At 41.3% G+C, this 18086-nt stretch overlaps 1 protein-coding gene across 4 annotated transcripts in view; it reads left to right on the plus strand.

Annotated features, from left to right (window-relative positions):
• Nucleotides 1-18086, plus strand: part of ankrd50 (ankyrin repeat domain 50) — a 120914-nt gene that overhangs the window by 77342 nt on the left and 25486 nt on the right. The window contains exon 1 of one of the 4 annotated variants that reach the window (XM_078211204.1): nt 11187-11270. The exons of the other annotated variants lie outside the window; for them this stretch is intronic. The gene's annotated coding sequence lies outside the window, so the exon portion shown is untranslated. Of the gene's footprint in view, nt 1-11186; nt 11271-18086 lie in introns of those variants that run through there. 4 annotated transcript variants of the gene reach the window in all.

An 18086-nucleotide genomic window follows, 5' to 3' on the forward strand; every position in this document is an offset into this window, starting at 1 on the left:
CACTTTCATTGTGATTTGGGATCTGCTTGAGCATGCATGGAAACAGATTCAGTTAAGGCATTCAACAGGGAATTGGATTATTTATTGAAAAGGAATAATGTACGTCGCTGCAGAGTAGGCTGGGAAGCAGTGTTGTTTAAATTGCTTCTTTGGAGAGTTTGGAAAGACACGACGGACCGAATCATGCCCTGCGCTGCAACAATTCTGTGATTTAATTGTGCAAGTAACATTGACATTTCAATAAGACCAAATATTCTAAATAGTAAAGCACCACAATTTAGTTTCAGAACACTTTAATCCAGGCCGACTGCTGAATGTGAGAGTCCAATTTAAATTGAATTTGCGCCAGTTGCAAAGGACTTTATGGAATGAGTTTGGGCCACCTTAATGCACTTTAGCACATGAAGCCAAGGCACAAAACTGCTTATTTGACACTAAGTTGGCAATCTCACTTAATCTGTAGACAGCTGGTGAGGGAAATGAAAATTTCCACACCAGTGCAGTATAGAGTGATATTTTCAAGCAAGTTTTTAGGATAGAGTATCTAATGATGGTGTCAGCTGGTCAAAATAGAGAAGTGCCTCACCATCTAGCATTTGTGTTTTAACAGTTGCAGTTTGCAATTTAAAGACTGTTTGCATAAGATAATGTCTGAATAAAAAGAATGGACAAATAACCCTACATTTCTAGCATGATTTCTTGTTACGACTGCATCATCTCGCATCGAAATAGGAGTAGGCCGTTCAGCCCCTTGAGCCATTCAGTTAGGTAATGGCTGATCTGTATCTCAACCCCAATCCTTTTCATTAAGGTTAACTCTCAACCTTCTATGTCTGAGGAAATGCAGTCAAACTTGTGAAACCTGTCTCATTTAACCCTTCAAGGCCCAGTTTGAAAAAGGTAAATGTTCACTACATTTCTTTAAGATTAATTATCATCTGTAACTGCTGCATTATCAGCTAATGGTGGGTTTTACCTATGAAAAGCTATTCCTGTCATGAAATTGCATGTCTCTCGTGCACACTGCTAGCACTTCAAATATCTTAATTACATGGGAAACTGGGAGAAAGTGGAAGCTGTGAAAATTCTGGTTCCGCCATTGGAAACAATGTACCACTGATAAAATTCCACCCAATACTTCACAGTGAGAGAAGTTGTGATTAATTGACTTTACTTTTTTCTCCGTATAAACTGAGTACATGGGAAGGAAGATTCTCTTTTCCATGCCTGGAACAAAAATTGCTTGGTTTGTGGTCTCTGGACATAACTCGAGATTCATTTTGAAATTCTTTCAGTAGCTATGTGCCTCCTCCATTGCAATAATGTAACATTTGACTCTCCTCAATACCAGTAGAGACCCACTAGTGTTAAATACGTCTTGCAACAAACATTACCAAATTTATACACACAAGGGTATGTTTTGGTGATTTTATTCGACATTTCGATTCTTAGTAAAAATATCAGGTGAATAGAACGCATGCATTTGATGCGCGATTAATTCACTCGGGAGGCTGGATCGTACCTGGGAAATAAAGGCTTTTATTAGCAACAAGAATGGAGCATACTGCTTAACAATACAATCCCAGACTAAAGGGTCACTAGGAAGTGCAGTGACCTTTATACTCCTGTAGGAAGGCGGAGCCAACCGGAGTGTATCACAGAACAATACCAACAGGTGGAACACCCCAACCCTAACTCCAACAGTAACAAGAGTAACATATGTACAAGTACCCATAGTGATAACCATCTATGGTTCAGTACCCATAGTGGTAACCATCTATGGTTCACCACAGCATTGTAAAAGTTCAAACAGCAATTAGGGGATTTGTTAAGAAGCAGTTCTGAGTTTTACAGTGCAGTCTAACCCGAGAACTGATCCTGTCTGGAAACTTCCTCATGGTGTTAACGCCACGTTTAGTTCACTACGATTGAACTGCTTGAGTGTAATGCAAAGAACATCCCCATTTCACCCCCACCTGCCCCTTGCTTATTTAAACTCCATCCCCTTTAATACAGCCATTGCAAGCCTTGCCTACCAGAGAGATTAATCGCTCGCATTAACACAAGCTCCTGAATCTCTTAGTTTGAGCATGCTATATAATAGTGGCTTCTAGCATTAATAACAAAAAATTGTATCACTGTTTTGTTTTGTGATTAATCTGACTGTGTAAATTGAGAGTTCCAGCTGAACTACTTTCATTGGGCTTCTCTGTCTTTCTGTTTAAATATTGTAAATGCTGTTAATAACACAAATGTGCATTTTGACAGAAGGTAGTACTATTTTATGATGCTAAGTGTGAATGCAGCATAAGCATTGTGAGAATTTCAGGAAAAAAATTAGTTATTCCTAATCTATACCACCTAAAAACAAAACATCAGTTTAGCAATTGATAATTCAGCTGTTGCCTTGTTCTTTATTGGTGCCTGGCAACATGTGCAATGGCTTCATTCATCCAATCTGTGCTTGGTTATTTTATCATTAGGATGAAATAGCAGTTGGACATGTGCAGATCATATTACAGCCGGTGGAAGTGAATAGAGCATAGTACTATAAAATACCAATGTAAAATCACATGCATCTTATCGTTGGAAGATTAATTAGTTGAACTTGTGTGGAATTTATTTTGTGAGCATTTATTGTATCTCTGCACCCTTTGGCTTTGTTCCAGTTTTTGCAGTCCGAACAGTTGATTTTAGAATGAGGCTCAGCCAGCTTGGGCACTTGAGTGGCTGTCTTTCTAATGTGGTTTGGATGCTCATTTCTATGGAGGAATTAAGAATAAGATTGATATACTCAGTGCATATTCTATCCAGCCCTCTTGTGGATAGATTGCAATAGATATGCAGAGTGATGTGTAACAGGAGCAATTGTGCTTCAATCTTTTTGCTACTGTTGTTTATGGATTTTTACAGTCATTATCATTAAGTACTTTATTAAGTTTGTTCTTTCTATATGGTTACTAGCAAAGCAGGAAAATGCTACCTTCTAATTACTTATATCCTCGGTAGGTGAAGAAATCACAATTCTTAGGTTCTCTACTGCTGTTTTAACTGAGGCAAAATTGTTATTTATCACTTTAGCATTTTATACAAAGGATTTTCTTAACAAAAGTCATATTTTTTCTGGGAAGGAAGAGAAAATAATTAGCAAACCATATATCTTGCAGAAGATTTTACTGACTTTTGTTCTCGGAGCTCAGATATATTATAGGAAATGCTGGTAATGACTTAATCTCTAACTCTGGCCAGAAAGAAACTTTGGTGCAAGGCTTTCAAAGAACAAAGAAAATTGCAGCACAGGAACAGGCCCTTCGGTCCTCCAAGCCTGCACCGATCATGCTGCCTGACTTAACTAAAACCCCCTACCCTTCCAGGGACTATATCCCTCTATTCCCATCCTATTCATGTACTTGTCAAGATGTCCCTTAAAAGTCACTACCATATCCGCTTCCACTACCTTCCCCGGCAACGAGTTCCAGGCACCCACTACTCTGTAAAAAATCTGCCTCGTACATCTCCTTTAAACCTTGCCCCTCGCACCTTAAACCTGTGTCCCCTAGTAATTGACTCCTCCACCCTGGGAAAAAGCCTCTGACTATCCATTCTGTCCATGCCTCTCATAATCTTGTAGACTTCTATCAGGTCGCCCCTCAATCTCCGTTGCTCCAGTGAGAACAAACCAAGTTTCTCCAACCTCTCCGCATAACTAATGACCTCCATACCAGGCAACATCCTGGTAAATCTTTTCTGTACCCTCTCCAAAGCCTCGACATCCTTCTGGTAGTGTGGCGACCAAAATTGAACACTATATTCCAAGTGCGGCCGAACTAAGGTTCTATAAAGCTGCAACATGACTTGCCAATTTTTAAACTCAATGCCCCTTCTCCACCTGCATTGCCACTTTGTAACCTCTGTACCTGTACACCCAGATCTCTTTGCCTTTCAATACTCTTAAAGGTTCTGCCATTTACTGTATAGTTCCTATCTGTATTAGACCTTCCAAAATGCATTACCTCACATTTGTCCGGATTAAACTCCATCTGCTATCTCTCCGCCCAAGTCTCCAACCGATCTATAACCTGCTGTATCCTCTGATGGTCCACATCGCTATCCGCAAATCCACCAACCTTTGTGTCGTCCGCAAACTTACTAATCAATGAGAGTGACTGTGTGTACTCTTTCTATCTCATGGTTTTAACCAGTTTCTATGAATCAAAACCAAATGAGACTTCAAAAATAAATAGGTGTGCACTTCATTGCAGTCAAAGTATTAGGTCCTACGGCGATTTTGATTTGATTTTATTATTGTCACATGTATTGGTATACATTGAAGAGTATTTTTTCTTGTGCTATACAAAGCATACCATTCATAGAGAAGGAAAGGAGAGAGTGCAGAATGTAGTGTTACATTCATAGCTAGGGTGCAGAGAAAGATTAACTTAATGTAAGGTAGGTCCATTCAGAAGTCTGATGGCAGCAGGGAAGAAGCTGTTGAGTTGGTTGGTACCTGAGCTCAGACTTTTGCATTTTTTCCTGACGGAAGAAGGTGGAAGAGAGTATGTCCGGTGTGCGTGGGGTCCTTGATTATGCTGGCTGCTTTTCCGAGGCAGCGGGAAGTGTAGACAGGCTCAATGGATGGGCGGCTCGTTTGCGTGATAGACTGGGCTTTGTTCACAATCCTTTGTAGTTTCTTGCAGTTTTGGTCAGAGCAGGGGCCATGTCAAGCTGTGATACAACCAGAAAGGATGCTTTCTATGGTGCATTTGTAAAAGATGGTGAGAGTCAAAGTGGACATGCTGAATTTCCTTAGCCTCCTGAGAAAGTAGAGGCATTGGTGGACTGACGTAACTATAGCATCGGCGTGGAGGGACCAGGACAGATGGTTGTTAATCTGGACACCAAGAAACTTGAAGCTCTCGACCATTTCCTTTTCATCACCATTCATGTAGACAAGGGCATGTCCTCCTCTACTATGCTTCCTGAAGTCAATGACTATCTCCTTTGTTTTACTGAAATTGAGGGAGAGATGATTGCCATCACACCAATTCACTATCTCTTTCCTATACTCCGTCTCATCATTGTTTGAGATCCGACCCACTACGGTGTGTCATCAGCAAATTTGAAAATGGAGTTGGAGGAATTTGGCCACAGTCATAGGTGTGATCCTGCAAAAGCTCTTAATCCTCAAAGCACTTCTACCAATACATGCAAGCTTGTAACACAATATACTTTCTTCACTCTACCACCACCACCCTCCTCATCCTTGGACAAAGTTAATTCTCTTTTCAGTATTGATTACTTTCTCCCTACTTTGAAAGCTGCCTCTTAAGCTAACTCTTGTGCTTTCAATCATCTTCCCCGTTGCCATCATCCCTGAGTATATCCTATCCCATCCACTAACCCATCTCCACTAAGGAGGTCCTGCCTGCCATATTTCTTTTCCAGGCAGGAACTTAGGTTGTGGGCCCACCACCTCCTGGAAGCAGGCCAAAGGTTGCAAAGGAGGTGGCTGCCTCTATGTGAAGATGGGGCTCCTGACTGAATGCAACTGTGGTGCCACCTCTAGTCGGTGGGATAAGATATATCCAGGGATGGTGATGGTGGTATCTGGCACATTGTAAGATATGATTCCATGAGTATGGCTATGTCAGGCTGTTGCTTGACTAGTCCTTGGGACTAAGAAAGACTTCTCAGGGTTGACTGGGCTGGGTTTGCCATTGTCATTACCGGTGCCTGGGTCAGTGCTGGGTGATCCAACTGGTTTCATTCCTTTTTGGAGACTTTGTTGAGGTTTTGATACAACTGAGTGGCTTACTGGGTCATTTAAGAGTCAACCATATTGCTGGGGGCTGGGGTCACATGTAGGCCAGACAAGGAAAGGAACACAGATTTCATTCCCTAAAGTACATTTCCAGATAATTTTTTGACAATTGACTGGTTTTGTGGTCATTATTACTGAACTAGTTTTTAAATTCCAGATTCATTAATTGAATTTAAATTCCACAAGCTGCCGTGGTTGGATTGAACCCATGATCCCAGAACAATAACCTGGCCCTCTGGATTACTATTCAGTGACATTACCACTATGCTTCCTCGGTGAATTGTTCAATTTGGTGCATCTCATTAGATACTCTTTATCTTGTTGGAGTGAAGTCATTAAGAAACAGGCTTGCTAAAATGGCAACTTCCATAATATATATTTGTGAAGTCTCCGCTGCAGCAGTGTTATTTTTGATATTTAGTCTATTTCTCTGCATTTGGAGCCTTCTATAATTCTGTCTTTCAAAAAACAGTATTTCCCGTCGTAGGATTACAAATATTTTAATTGTTATGAATATGAAAGCTGTGGTATAAATATAACTGCAGGGTCCAGTTGCTATGCTAGCCAGCTACATTCACAAGGCAAAAGTCTATGTATTTATTCCTGTTACATAAAACAAAAAATGCTGGAAAATCTCAGCAGGTCTGACAGCATAGCATCTCTGGAGAGAGAATGAAGCCAATGTTTTGAGTCTGGGTGAAACGTTGGCTCTATTCTCTTGCCACAGATGCTGTTAGACCTGCTGAAATTTTCCAGCATTTTGTTTTTGTTTCAGATTCCAGCATCTGCAGTATTTTGTCTTTATTTATTCCTGTTCCTCATTGCGTTTTCATATCCTAGCACAACATACCCTCATTCAAATTAAACACCTGAAGTATGTTAAATCAGTTTCAAATAATTTTAATTAACTCTAGTAGAAATAAGGGTCAATCAATATCATTAAATCACTGGCAGGATCACAGTAAACCTATTTGTCTTTCTTTAAATGCTGATCAACGCGTTGTATGTTTTTGAAACCTTAAGACATGAGGCTAGAAATTACAATATGTATCCAACGTGGATGTATAACTGACGAATTCACATGACATCTCTGTCCATAATTTTCATGGAGGCATTAAGCATTTAAAAAGTCGAGCTTCCTATTACTATTGCCAGAGGTAAATTTTAGCCTTCATTACTCTTTTACTCCTGTCAGAATAGTTTTATTGTTTGTACTGGATTCAAAACATCACACATTATTTCCCCTGAAAAAGCATTACAAAGTGCGTAAAAATTTAATTTTGCAGAAAGAAACACTATCTTTTCTAATGGACTCTAGCATTTTTCCCACTACCGGCATCAGGCTGACTGGTCTATAATTCTGTTTTCTCTCTACCTCCCTTTTTAAATAATGGGGTTAAATTGGCTACCCTCCAATCTGTAGGAACTGTTCCAGAGATGATAGAAACTTGGAAGATGAGTACAAATGCACTCTATTTCTAGAACCACTTCCTTAAATACTCTGGGATATAGATGATCAGGCCCTGGGGATTTATTGGCCTTCAATCCAATCAATTTCCCCAACACCATTTCCCTACTAATTACTGATTTCTTTTAGTTCCTCCCTCTCACTAAACCCTGTGTTCCAAGAGACTTCTGGTGCATTATTTGTGTCCTCCTTTGTGAAGTCAGAACTAAAAGCATGTCTTCACATCGTTCCCAAAGTGCTATACCCAGAACTAGATACACGCTCCAGTTGAGGTTGAACCAGTGTTTTATATAGGTTTTTCAGTTACTGCCTTCCTTTTGTATTCTGTCAGTCCCTATTTGTAAAACCCAGTTTGTCATTTTGATTAACCGCATTTTTGCTCTGCCACCTTCAATCCTAAAACCTTAAATCATTTAAAAATTCATACCCTTTTTGTTTTACTATCTCCTATTAATTTTAAGGTTATCTCCTGGATTTGATTGAGTGCTGATTTTAATTGTGATAAATTATGAAATTGGCTTTAGATTTTAGTTTTTATACAAATAAATTAATCTAGTCTTCCTTTATATTTAATTTATATTAAATTAAAAGCTTACCATTATACTTATCCCCAGCCTGTTTTTGTTTCTCTGCACTCTGTGGGTTGTGATGTTACTTTAACTCTACTTTTTGATTTTTTCTTTGTTTGATTTGGCTCCCATTCATTTTGCATCCAGTCTCTGATCTCCTGGGGTCCTTTTTGAATTTCTGCTCTACTTCTGCTCCTTCATATCCAGCCTCCAATCTGTTAATAATTGCACGGTAATGGATAATGGTCCATCATAATTTGCTGAAACAGCCCATGTGTGTGAATCAGAGGGGATAACAATGATCTTGACTTTGCTAACCACCTGATCATAAGCTATACTGTCTGTCAAGGTTTGAGAGAAAATAATTACGATCTGAAACTTCTCCAAAAGCTCTGAGTAAATGCTCCCATCTATGTGATTTTATATTGACCAGGAAGCTTCCATATACAGCTGTTAATCTGCGCTGGGCTGGCTGTTTTTATTTCTGGTGGCATGACTGGTCTTAGTTATGCTGAGTACATCTATATTGATGAGGAGAAATGTTAGCCATTATTTTTAGTTATTACTGTTGAGTAATCTCTGTTGAAGAATTTGTAAGTGTGGATATCTGGTAACGGATATGAATGGACTGAACTATAATACCTTCCCCCTCCACCCAAAATAAAAAAACAAAGACTTGTATTTATTTAGCACCTTTTGTAGGATGTCCCAAAGTGTTTTACAACCAATTAAATATTTTCAAAATACGGCCACTGTTCTATTGTAGGAAACATAGGAGCCATTTTGTGCACAGCAAGATATCACGCAGATGACCAGATATTGATTATGGAATAAATGTTGGCCAGGACATCAAGGATCACTCCCCTTCTCTTCAGAATAATATCATGGAATCTTTAACATTCATCTAATAAGACCTTGGTTTAAAATCTCATCCAAAACTTGCACCTCCATTGGAGTGTTAGTTTTTATATTTTATGCTCAAGTTTCAGAAGTGGGACTTGAACACACAACCTTCTGACTCAGTAATGTGAAAATGAACCTCAGCCACACAATACCGAACCAAAATCAATTCAACACACACTATCCAGACTTAAATGTGAACATTAGTTGCAGTCAAACATTGTCAACATCTGCAGACTTGTTTTGTATCGTGAGTCACAACTTTAAGGAGAGGAAAGAAAACCGATGTGGTAAGGAAGAATGTAATCTTGTTACATTAGCATGGGTGACATAGATGGAATTTGCTTTGCTTCAGCTTGCTGATATACTTTATTACAAATAAAGGCTACAGCTGAAATTCTCCCCAAAAAATTCGAAGTGTCGAATTTGCATGAAAACTGGAGTAATTCATGCTGGTTTTTTCAGTGGAGTTCAGAGAAGGATCTCCCACATCTGCACTGCTGAGGCCACCAACGTGAATATCATTAAAAACTAGGCGCCTCCCACTGGAGAGGCTGAAATCAGCACATGGAGCGATCTGTCAGCACTGACATCGGCGCATGCTCAGTGGCCCACCCTGATTGCTGGCCTCCTTCCCCCACCAATCCCTATAAAGAGTGGCAGCGGGACCCACCAATTGCCCCATGGCCGAGGGCACTGCCAGGGTACCAATGCCTGGGGGCAACATTCCCCCACTGCCCAACTGTCTGGGGGCCCTAATTGCGCCCCATCCCTCTTTCACTCTGGTCGGGCCAATAGTTCCCCATTAGTGGGGGGGGGGGGGGTGATTCTAAACCCCACGAGTGAACCACTCTTGGGGCGGGGGGCGGAGGGAGTGAGGTGGGGGTGGTGGTGGTGGAAGGAGAGAGAGGGGCAAGCGGGCCCGGAGACTTCAGTCCCCGACCCACTAATCACATTTAAAATATATTTAAATAAATATTTAAATAACTTCCGCACTCCCCTCCCAATTTCTGGCGTGGAGCAGACGCCGCCGGAAATCCGGTGCTGGGAGATGCTATTGGGGTGGGAACATGTGTGAATCCCACGCATCGTCTGCTGCAAGATTCCCCCGGCACGCTGCGCTAAAAAATAGTGCAGTGGGATGGGAAAATTGTGACCTACATTTTTATTTCTTAGTCCAGCAAAACATATCAGCATTTTGAGTCTTAAGCCTTATTACATTTTATGCCACATATCTTTATAACTTTGAGGTGGTGCTGATGGAAGCTTAAATATTATGTTTTTTCTTTTGTGTAGAGGGATTGGGAAGGCCTAGATGCAAGACAAAATTGGGAACTTTAAAGTAACTGTATTCATGCAATGGAACTATTTTGGAGGGGAATGTAAGAGACCGAGTCCCCTGTGAGATGAATGCCTTGCCCTGGAGTATTGTGTGACTGGAAGCATTTCTTTGATAGCCAAGGGCCTCCGAGGGAAACCAGGAAATGCATTTGAGTAAGGATTGTTTATGGAAAAGCAGAGGAAATTAATAAATCAAAGAAGTCAGCACGAATTCCTTTTGAATATTGAAATGGTGTGTTTAATTTAAAAAAATCTGAACAATTATGTAGGAAAGTTGCAGGGTCACAGACCTGTATGTTATGACTGTGGCATGCAGTTGTCTGCTGATGTGCACAAAACTATGGGAACTCTACTGCAATGAATAGATGTTTAGCAAAATAAAGCATGTATTTGCCTTGAGGCGCTCTGAGGGATATCGGTTAAAGAGAAGTCTCCCACTTCCTATCGCAAATATGACAGTCCAGTAATGTGAAAATATTTTTAACTCCAGGAGAAGGAGTCTCATTCCTTCCGCAGACCAAAGTGCTATAGATGATAAAATTCAGCAAACGACCCAAGCAAATCTTGAGGTGTGACTTCTACAATGATGTAAGCGATATAGCTCAATTGTACAGGAACTCTCATCCCAGTGCAACAAAGCTTTTGCACTTGGTTTCTCTGACATATGATCACCGGGCTTTGGAAATTTCTCATAACACCTTCAAAATGCTTCGTGATTCTAAATATGCAATAATATGTCCAGTCCCAGTCTGTTAACCATGAACTGTGCTGTTAGTTGATAATTCTACCAACTACCGAAAGTATGCATTTATGAAATACAAATAAATTGAAGCTTAGTTGACCATTATAAACCACACTCAGGATGTAACATCTAAACCCTGGGTTAGTTTGATACCGTGACCATTAAGCCCTGAGTTTATCATTACATGCTTCATTGCAGGGAATGCAAATAAATGTAAAAAATAAACCTCTTTGCAAAAGGCTACCATCCCGTGGTAGGACTTTGTACAACTGATGTTGGTGCTGCAATATAAATGCAGATCTCTAGTGATATTTAACTTGTCATTCATTGAATTTCAGGCTCTTAAGTTGACATTCATGACTGTCCGTGAGCCTGCCTGTCCTGGACTGAACTGGAGTAGAGGCGGGAAGACAGCACGGTCCTAACCTGGTACACTCACACTCAATTAAATGACCTTCCTCCTCCAAATCTACCTCCGAAAGAAGGCATTAAATTTCCCCCATTATATGCATTTCAATTGAAATGTAGCTGAACGTGGTCAATTTGACTGTTGGACTCTTGTGTCCAACGTTATAATGTACTTCCTGAGGCCTTCCTGTGTTCAGTTATTGATATTAAGTGTTAAAAAACATAATCATTGTTATTTGTTTGAAATTGCAAACAAATTTGATGTGGGATTGTCTGAGCTTGTGCAAATACAATAATTTGTGCAAATACGATAATCGAAAGCAATAAATTGCTTCAAGGAAATTCAGTTGCCAGTTTTTGTTGTAGGCAGCATGGATACTGCCACCAGGGCCGAAAACAGGTTTAGTGACAGGGGTGGTGAACCTGCTTCAGCGGATGGCAGGACATGAGGCAACATTTTACAAGTATCAGCCAATTATGTGGCTGCTACTGGGACTGCCATCCAATTAAGGAAGGCAATCTCTTAACTATCCAATCACAGCGCTGCTGAGACGGTTTAGCTATCAGGATCAGTGGCCACTGCTGGGGTTGCAGCTGGAGGACAAAGGTGCATAAGTGGGCATGCACACAGTCAAATAAGTAGGGTTTGGGGTGCTGAGGGCAGTCAGGCAGGCCTTGCTGGGTTAGAGAAGGGGGCAGGAGGTGCTGCTGAGGGCAGCCAGTGCCAAGGGGCATTCTATGCACTGGAGAAGCACTTTCTTGGGCCAAACAATGCTAGGATTTACTTGATAATCTCTGTGTCCGAGGACTGTGCCTCCTGCCATGGTAAAATGCAAGTTGAGGTGGGAAGAGACCCTTGGTGGTAATTCACTTGAGCTCCAGGTAGGCCCCTGGCAAAATTGTGTGGCCATGATGTGGAGATGCCGGCGTTGGACTGGGGTAAACACAGTAAGAGTTTTAACAACACCAGGTTAAAGTCCAACAGGTTTATTTGGTAGCAAATACCATTAGCTTTCGGAGCGTTGCTCCTTCGTCAGATGGAGTGGAAATGTGCTCTCAAACAGGGCACAGAGACACAAAATCAAGTTACAGAAACTGATTAGAATACAAATCTCTACAGCCAACCAGGTCTTAAAGATACAGACAATGTGAGTGGAGGGAGCATTAAGCACAGGTTAAAGAGATGTGTATTGTCTCATAGAATTGTGTGGTAGCAGACATGGAAAATCTCAGCCAATAGAATCAGAAACCCTACAGTGCAGAAGGAGGCCACTCGGCCCATTGAGCCTGCACTGCCCACAAACCTACCCAGGTCCTACTCCTGCAACCCTTCATATTTACCCTGCTAATCCCCTGACACCAAGGTCAATTTAACTTGGCTAATCAACCTAACCCACACATCTTTGGACTGTGGGAGGAAACCGGAGCACCCAGAAGAAACCCACGCAGAAACGGGGAGAATGTGCAAACTCCATACGCTGACCCGAGGCCAGAATTGAACCCAGGTTCCTGGCACTGAGGCAGCAGTGCTAGCCACCGTGCAGTCCATGTTTGTTTGATATATGTTTTTTTTTGTTATTTGCTTATTCAATACAATTGTGATTCAATAGGATTGAACTGCAGAGTTCTAAGTAACTAAAATTTATTCTGGAGTGTGCAGCTGTATGCTTTGCATGGGCACAGAGCTAGAGAAGAGCTACAAAAATGCCTCATATTTGGGTTCTTTGGAATCACCTAAAAAGAATTGGATTGCAGAGATCGTTGAATATATTTCTTAGTGAGTTGTGCCAATCTTAAAGCTTGTTTTGTTAAATTTAGTATGTGTCTTTTACGAAGGAATAGTGTAAATTTGAGAAGATTTGGCAATGTAGGAAGTGGAACTTTTTGCATCTAATTACACGTACAGATTAACTTAAGCTCTGCTTTCAACAATTCTTTACAAGTTACTTTGAATGTTCAAGTACATATATCTGTTGATGAGAGCCATGGGTCTTGCACTTAAAAGACATGTACCAGAATTTAAGGAAAGAAGAGACCTTCATTTATGTAGTGACTTTTCATAACCTCCAGATGTTATGGATTCTTACAATCTAACTTCTCTATGCCTCTCATAATTTTGTATACCTCCATTAGATCCCCCCCCTCCTCTGCTCCAGGAAAAAGAAACCCAGCCTAGTCTCTCCTCAGATGAAACTGTTCATCCCAGGCAACATCCTGATGAATCTCTTCTGCGCCCTATCCAGTGCAGTCACATCCTTCTGACAGTGTGGCGACCAGAACTGCATGCAGTACTTCATCTATGGCCTAACCAATGTTTTATAAAGTTGTACCAAGACCTCCCTGCTCCTATGTTCTATGCCCTGGCTAACGAAGGCAAGCATTCCATATGCCTTCACCCAATCGAACTGTGCTGCCGCCTTCAGAGATCTATACACTTGTACACTAAAGTCCCTTTGTTCCTCAGTGCTCCCTAGGGACCTCCCACCGTTCATTGTGTATATCCTACAGTTATTAGACCTCCCAAAATGCATCACCTCGTATTTATAAGGATTAAATTCCATCTGCCATTGTTCTGTCCAATTTACCAGTTGATCAATATCAGTCTGTAACCTAAGACTATCAACAGCACCACCAATTTTCGTGTCATCTGCAGACTTCGTAATTATACCTTCCAAATTCACATCCAAGTTATTAATGTATATAACAAATAGCAAGGATCCCAGCACTGATCCCTGTGGTACACTGCTGATCACAAGCTTCCAATCACAAAAGCAGCCCTTCACTATCACCCTTTACTTCCTATTAACAAGCCAATTTTGGATTCAATTTGCCAACTTGCCTTGGATCCCATGGGTCTTTTGGACCAGTCTTCCATGTGAGACCTTGCCAAAAGTCTTGTCCATGTAATCCACATTACTTGTGCTATTTATTTAGTTATCTTATCAAAAACTCAATTAAATTAGTTAGACGGGATCTCCCACCAGCAAATCCATGCTGACTATCCCTGAGCAATCCCTGCCTTTCCACATATTGAATGATGCTGTCCCTCAGAATTTTTTCTAATAATTTCCCACAACTGACAGACTAACTGGCCTGTAATTACCTGGTTTATTCTGGCTGCCTTTCTTGAATACAGGTACCACATTAGCTATATTCCAGTCATCAGGCATTTCACCTGTGTCCAGCAAAGATTTAACTATCTGTCAGGGGTCCTACCTCCCATAGCAGCCTGGGATACATCTCATCAGAACCTGGGGATTTTTGCACCTTTACACCCACTAAAACATCTAATACCTCCTCCTTATTAATCTTAACATGCTCTAGAACTTCACTGTCCAACTGAAATCTCCAGCTCCTTTTTCAATACAGGGGAAAAATAGTCATTTAAGACCTTGACCAAGTCCTCTACTCCATGTACACATTGCTCCTGTGGTCTCTAATGGGCCCCACTCTTTCCCTGGTCATCCCCTTGCTCTTATTAAATGCCTTGGGGTTTTGTTTAATCTTACCTGCCAATGATATTTTGTGGTTCCTCTTTGTCTTCCTAATTTCTTTTTTAAGCACCTTCCCCCGCCCCAAACACATTCCGTACTCCTGAAGGGTCCCACTTTTAATGCTCTACACCTACCATAGGCATCCTTTTTTGCTTTATCGATCTCTCTATTCCTTGACATCTCAGGTCCCTAGACTTGCCGACCTTACCCTTCTTAGAGGAACCCCCCAAGTTCAGGCACTTGATTTCTGGACTATCCATAATATCCTTTCCATAATGACTTTGAAACTTGAGCTATAGCCACAATCCCCAAAATGCTCACCCACTGACACTTCAACCACTTACCCAGTTTCATTTCCGAGGATTAGTTCTAGCACTGCCCCCTCCTAGTAGGACTATCTAGGTACTGGTACAAAAATCTCCCCTGGATGCAGCTTAAAAATTCCATCTAATCCTTTCACATTAAGGCGATTCCAGTTAATGTTGGCAAAGTTGAGATCTCCTACCACTATAACCTTATTCCTGCACCCACCTCTGTGATTTGCCTACATACATGCTCCTCTTTCTCCCTCTGATTGTTGGGAGGCCTGTATGTATTATAATCCCAGCAAAGTGATCACCCCTTTTTATTTGTAAACTCCACCCGTATGGCCTCATTTGAAGTAACCTTAAGACCGGGCGGCACGGTAGCACAGTGGTTAGCATTGCTGCTTCACAGCTCCAGGGTCCCGGGTTCGATTCCCGGCTCGGGTCACTGTCTGTGTGGAGTTTGCACATTCTCCTCGTGTCTGCGTGGGTTTCCTCCGGGTGCTCCGGTTTCCTCCCACAGTCCAAAGATGTGCGGGTTAGGTTGATTGGCCAGGTTAAAAATTGCCCCTTAGAGTCCTGGGATGCGTAGGTTAGAGGGATTAGTGGGTAAAATATGTGGGGATAGGGCCTGGGTGGGATTGTGGTTGGTGCAGACTCGATGGGCCGAATGGCCTCCTTCTGCACTGTAGGGTTTCTATGATTCTATGATGATATCCTCCCTGAGGTCTATTTTATCAATAATACAATCCCCCTCTTTTACATTCCCCTCATCAGCCTGAATCTTCTATACCCTGGAATTGAGTTGCCAGTCCTGCCCTTCTTTCAACCTTGTCTCAGTGATTGCAACAATCTCTCATTTCCACATGCTGATTAACGCATCTGATTTACCAGACAGACTCCTTGCATTAAAGTAGATGCAATTTAGCCTTCCAATCCTCCCATGTATCTTATGGCCATGCCTTCTCTGCCTGATGGACTGATCTATTTTTCCTTCTATATCTGACTGAACCTCACTCCCAACTGTACATCTACTGTGCCCCGTCCCCCTACCAAATTAGTTTAAAAGTACATGCAATCCTCAGCTCTCTGATTTGATCATCTCAATTATCTGTTTGCTTGTTTTATGCAAACTTGCAGAGAATGCCACTGCTTATTCAGAATTATTAGTCAAAAGATTCAGTTGTTTGCTATCAGAGTAGATTTCTGTGATGCTGAGATAGGGTTTGGAATTAGAAAATCAAAAGGAATCAGTGAGAAGAAACTGGCTAAAAACAATGGAGCGGGAGTCAACAAAATTGAATTGCAGTAGCAAGGGTAAAAATAATGACAAAGAAATGAAAAAGTTAAAGTTTATTATTTATTAGTCATAATAAATAGTCATAGGCTTACATTAAAACTGCATTGAAGTTACTGTGAAATTCCCCTAGACGCCACAGTCTGACACCTGTTCGGGTCAATGCACCTAACCAGCACGTCTTTCAGAATGTGGGAGGAAACCAGAGCACCAAGAGGAAACCCACGCAGACACGGGAAGAACATGCAAACTTCACAGATAGTGACCCAAGCCGGGATTCAAACCCAGCTCCCTGGTGCCGTGAAGCAGCAGTGCTAACCACTGTGCTACGGTGCCATCCCACAGAAGCATAAACAGAAGAAATAGGAGTGAGACAAATGGGAGAGAAGTGATGCAAACTGGATCAAGCAGGACAAGAGAGATAAACAAGTAAACTAACAGGACGGAGCATGCTCATTAAAATAGGATGGGACTTGGAAGTAATTTGCATACAAGGATCTAAGTGGCAGTTTGCAGGAAGAGCTTTCACTTTTTAAGTCTTTGCAGTTGTGCCAGCATTGAAATGACCCGAATTATGAACATTCCTTTTGTCTGGATCTTTATACCATAATGAAGGCACACATGAGACTTTTGGCCACAAATGTACTGAAAAGAACTCCATCAGTAGTAAAACCAATGCAAGTTGATATCAATTAAACAAAGTCATCTCTCTGAAAAAGAGTGACATTGGTTTCCTTGCTCTTGAAATCCAGACAAATAGTTATTTCTTCGTGGCTTGAAGAAGGCTACTCTAAAAAGCCCTTTATATACTCTATTGTTAGTGACCTGGCTTGTTTGGACTTAAGAAAGATGACCACCAGTCCCTCTTGGTGCAGTGAGAAGAAATTCAAGAGCTAGCCAGAGGAAGCAACATATCTGCATCTAGTCTGCCCAGCCCTGTCAGAATTTTATACATTTCAATTAGATTGCCTCTCATTCTTCTAAATTCCAATGAATGCAGGCCCATTTCACCCAATCTCTCCTCATGCGACAATCCTTCTGTCCCAGGAATCAGTCTGATGAGTCTTCACTGTACCCTCTCGGTAGCAAGAATATAATTTTTTAATTAGGTAGACCAAAACTGCACAATACTCCAGGTGTGATCTCACAGCCCCTGTACAGCTGCAGTTAAACTTCCTCGTTCTGAAGTCTTCTTGCAATGAAAGGCTAACATACCATTTACCTTCCTAACTGTTTCCTGTTACCTGCATGCTTTCTTTCAGTGACTAGTGTACTAGGATACCCTGGTCCCTTTGTGCCTCAACATTTCCCAATCTATCACCATTTAAATAATATTCTGCCATTTTGTTTCTCCATCTGAAGTGGGTAACTTCACATTTATCCATGTTATACTGCACCTGCCACTTTTTTCTCACTCAACTTGTCCAAATCACCTTGAAGCCTCTTAGTATATTCCTCACCACTCACCTCTCCAAGTTTCATGTCATCAGCAAACTTGGAAATATTACTTTTGGTTCCCTTATCCAAACCATTGATGTGTATTGTGGATAGCTGGGGCCCAAGCACTGACCCCTGCGGGACCCTACTCGTCATTGCCTGTCACTTAAAAAAAAAAGACCCATTTATTGCTACAAAAGACAAGCGCACACACTCTTAAAGTCCACACACACATGTACAGGTTACATAGTGGGAAAGGATTTGCCAGTCAAATTGGAGGCTTACAAGAATTAAAAGGTTGAAG

Source organism: Mustelus asterias, chromosome 1 (assembly GCF_964213995.1).
Source record: "Mustelus asterias chromosome 1, sMusAst1.hap1.1, whole genome shotgun sequence".
Classification (NCBI taxonomy): Eukaryota; Metazoa; Chordata; class Chondrichthyes; order Carcharhiniformes; family Triakidae; genus Mustelus; species Mustelus asterias.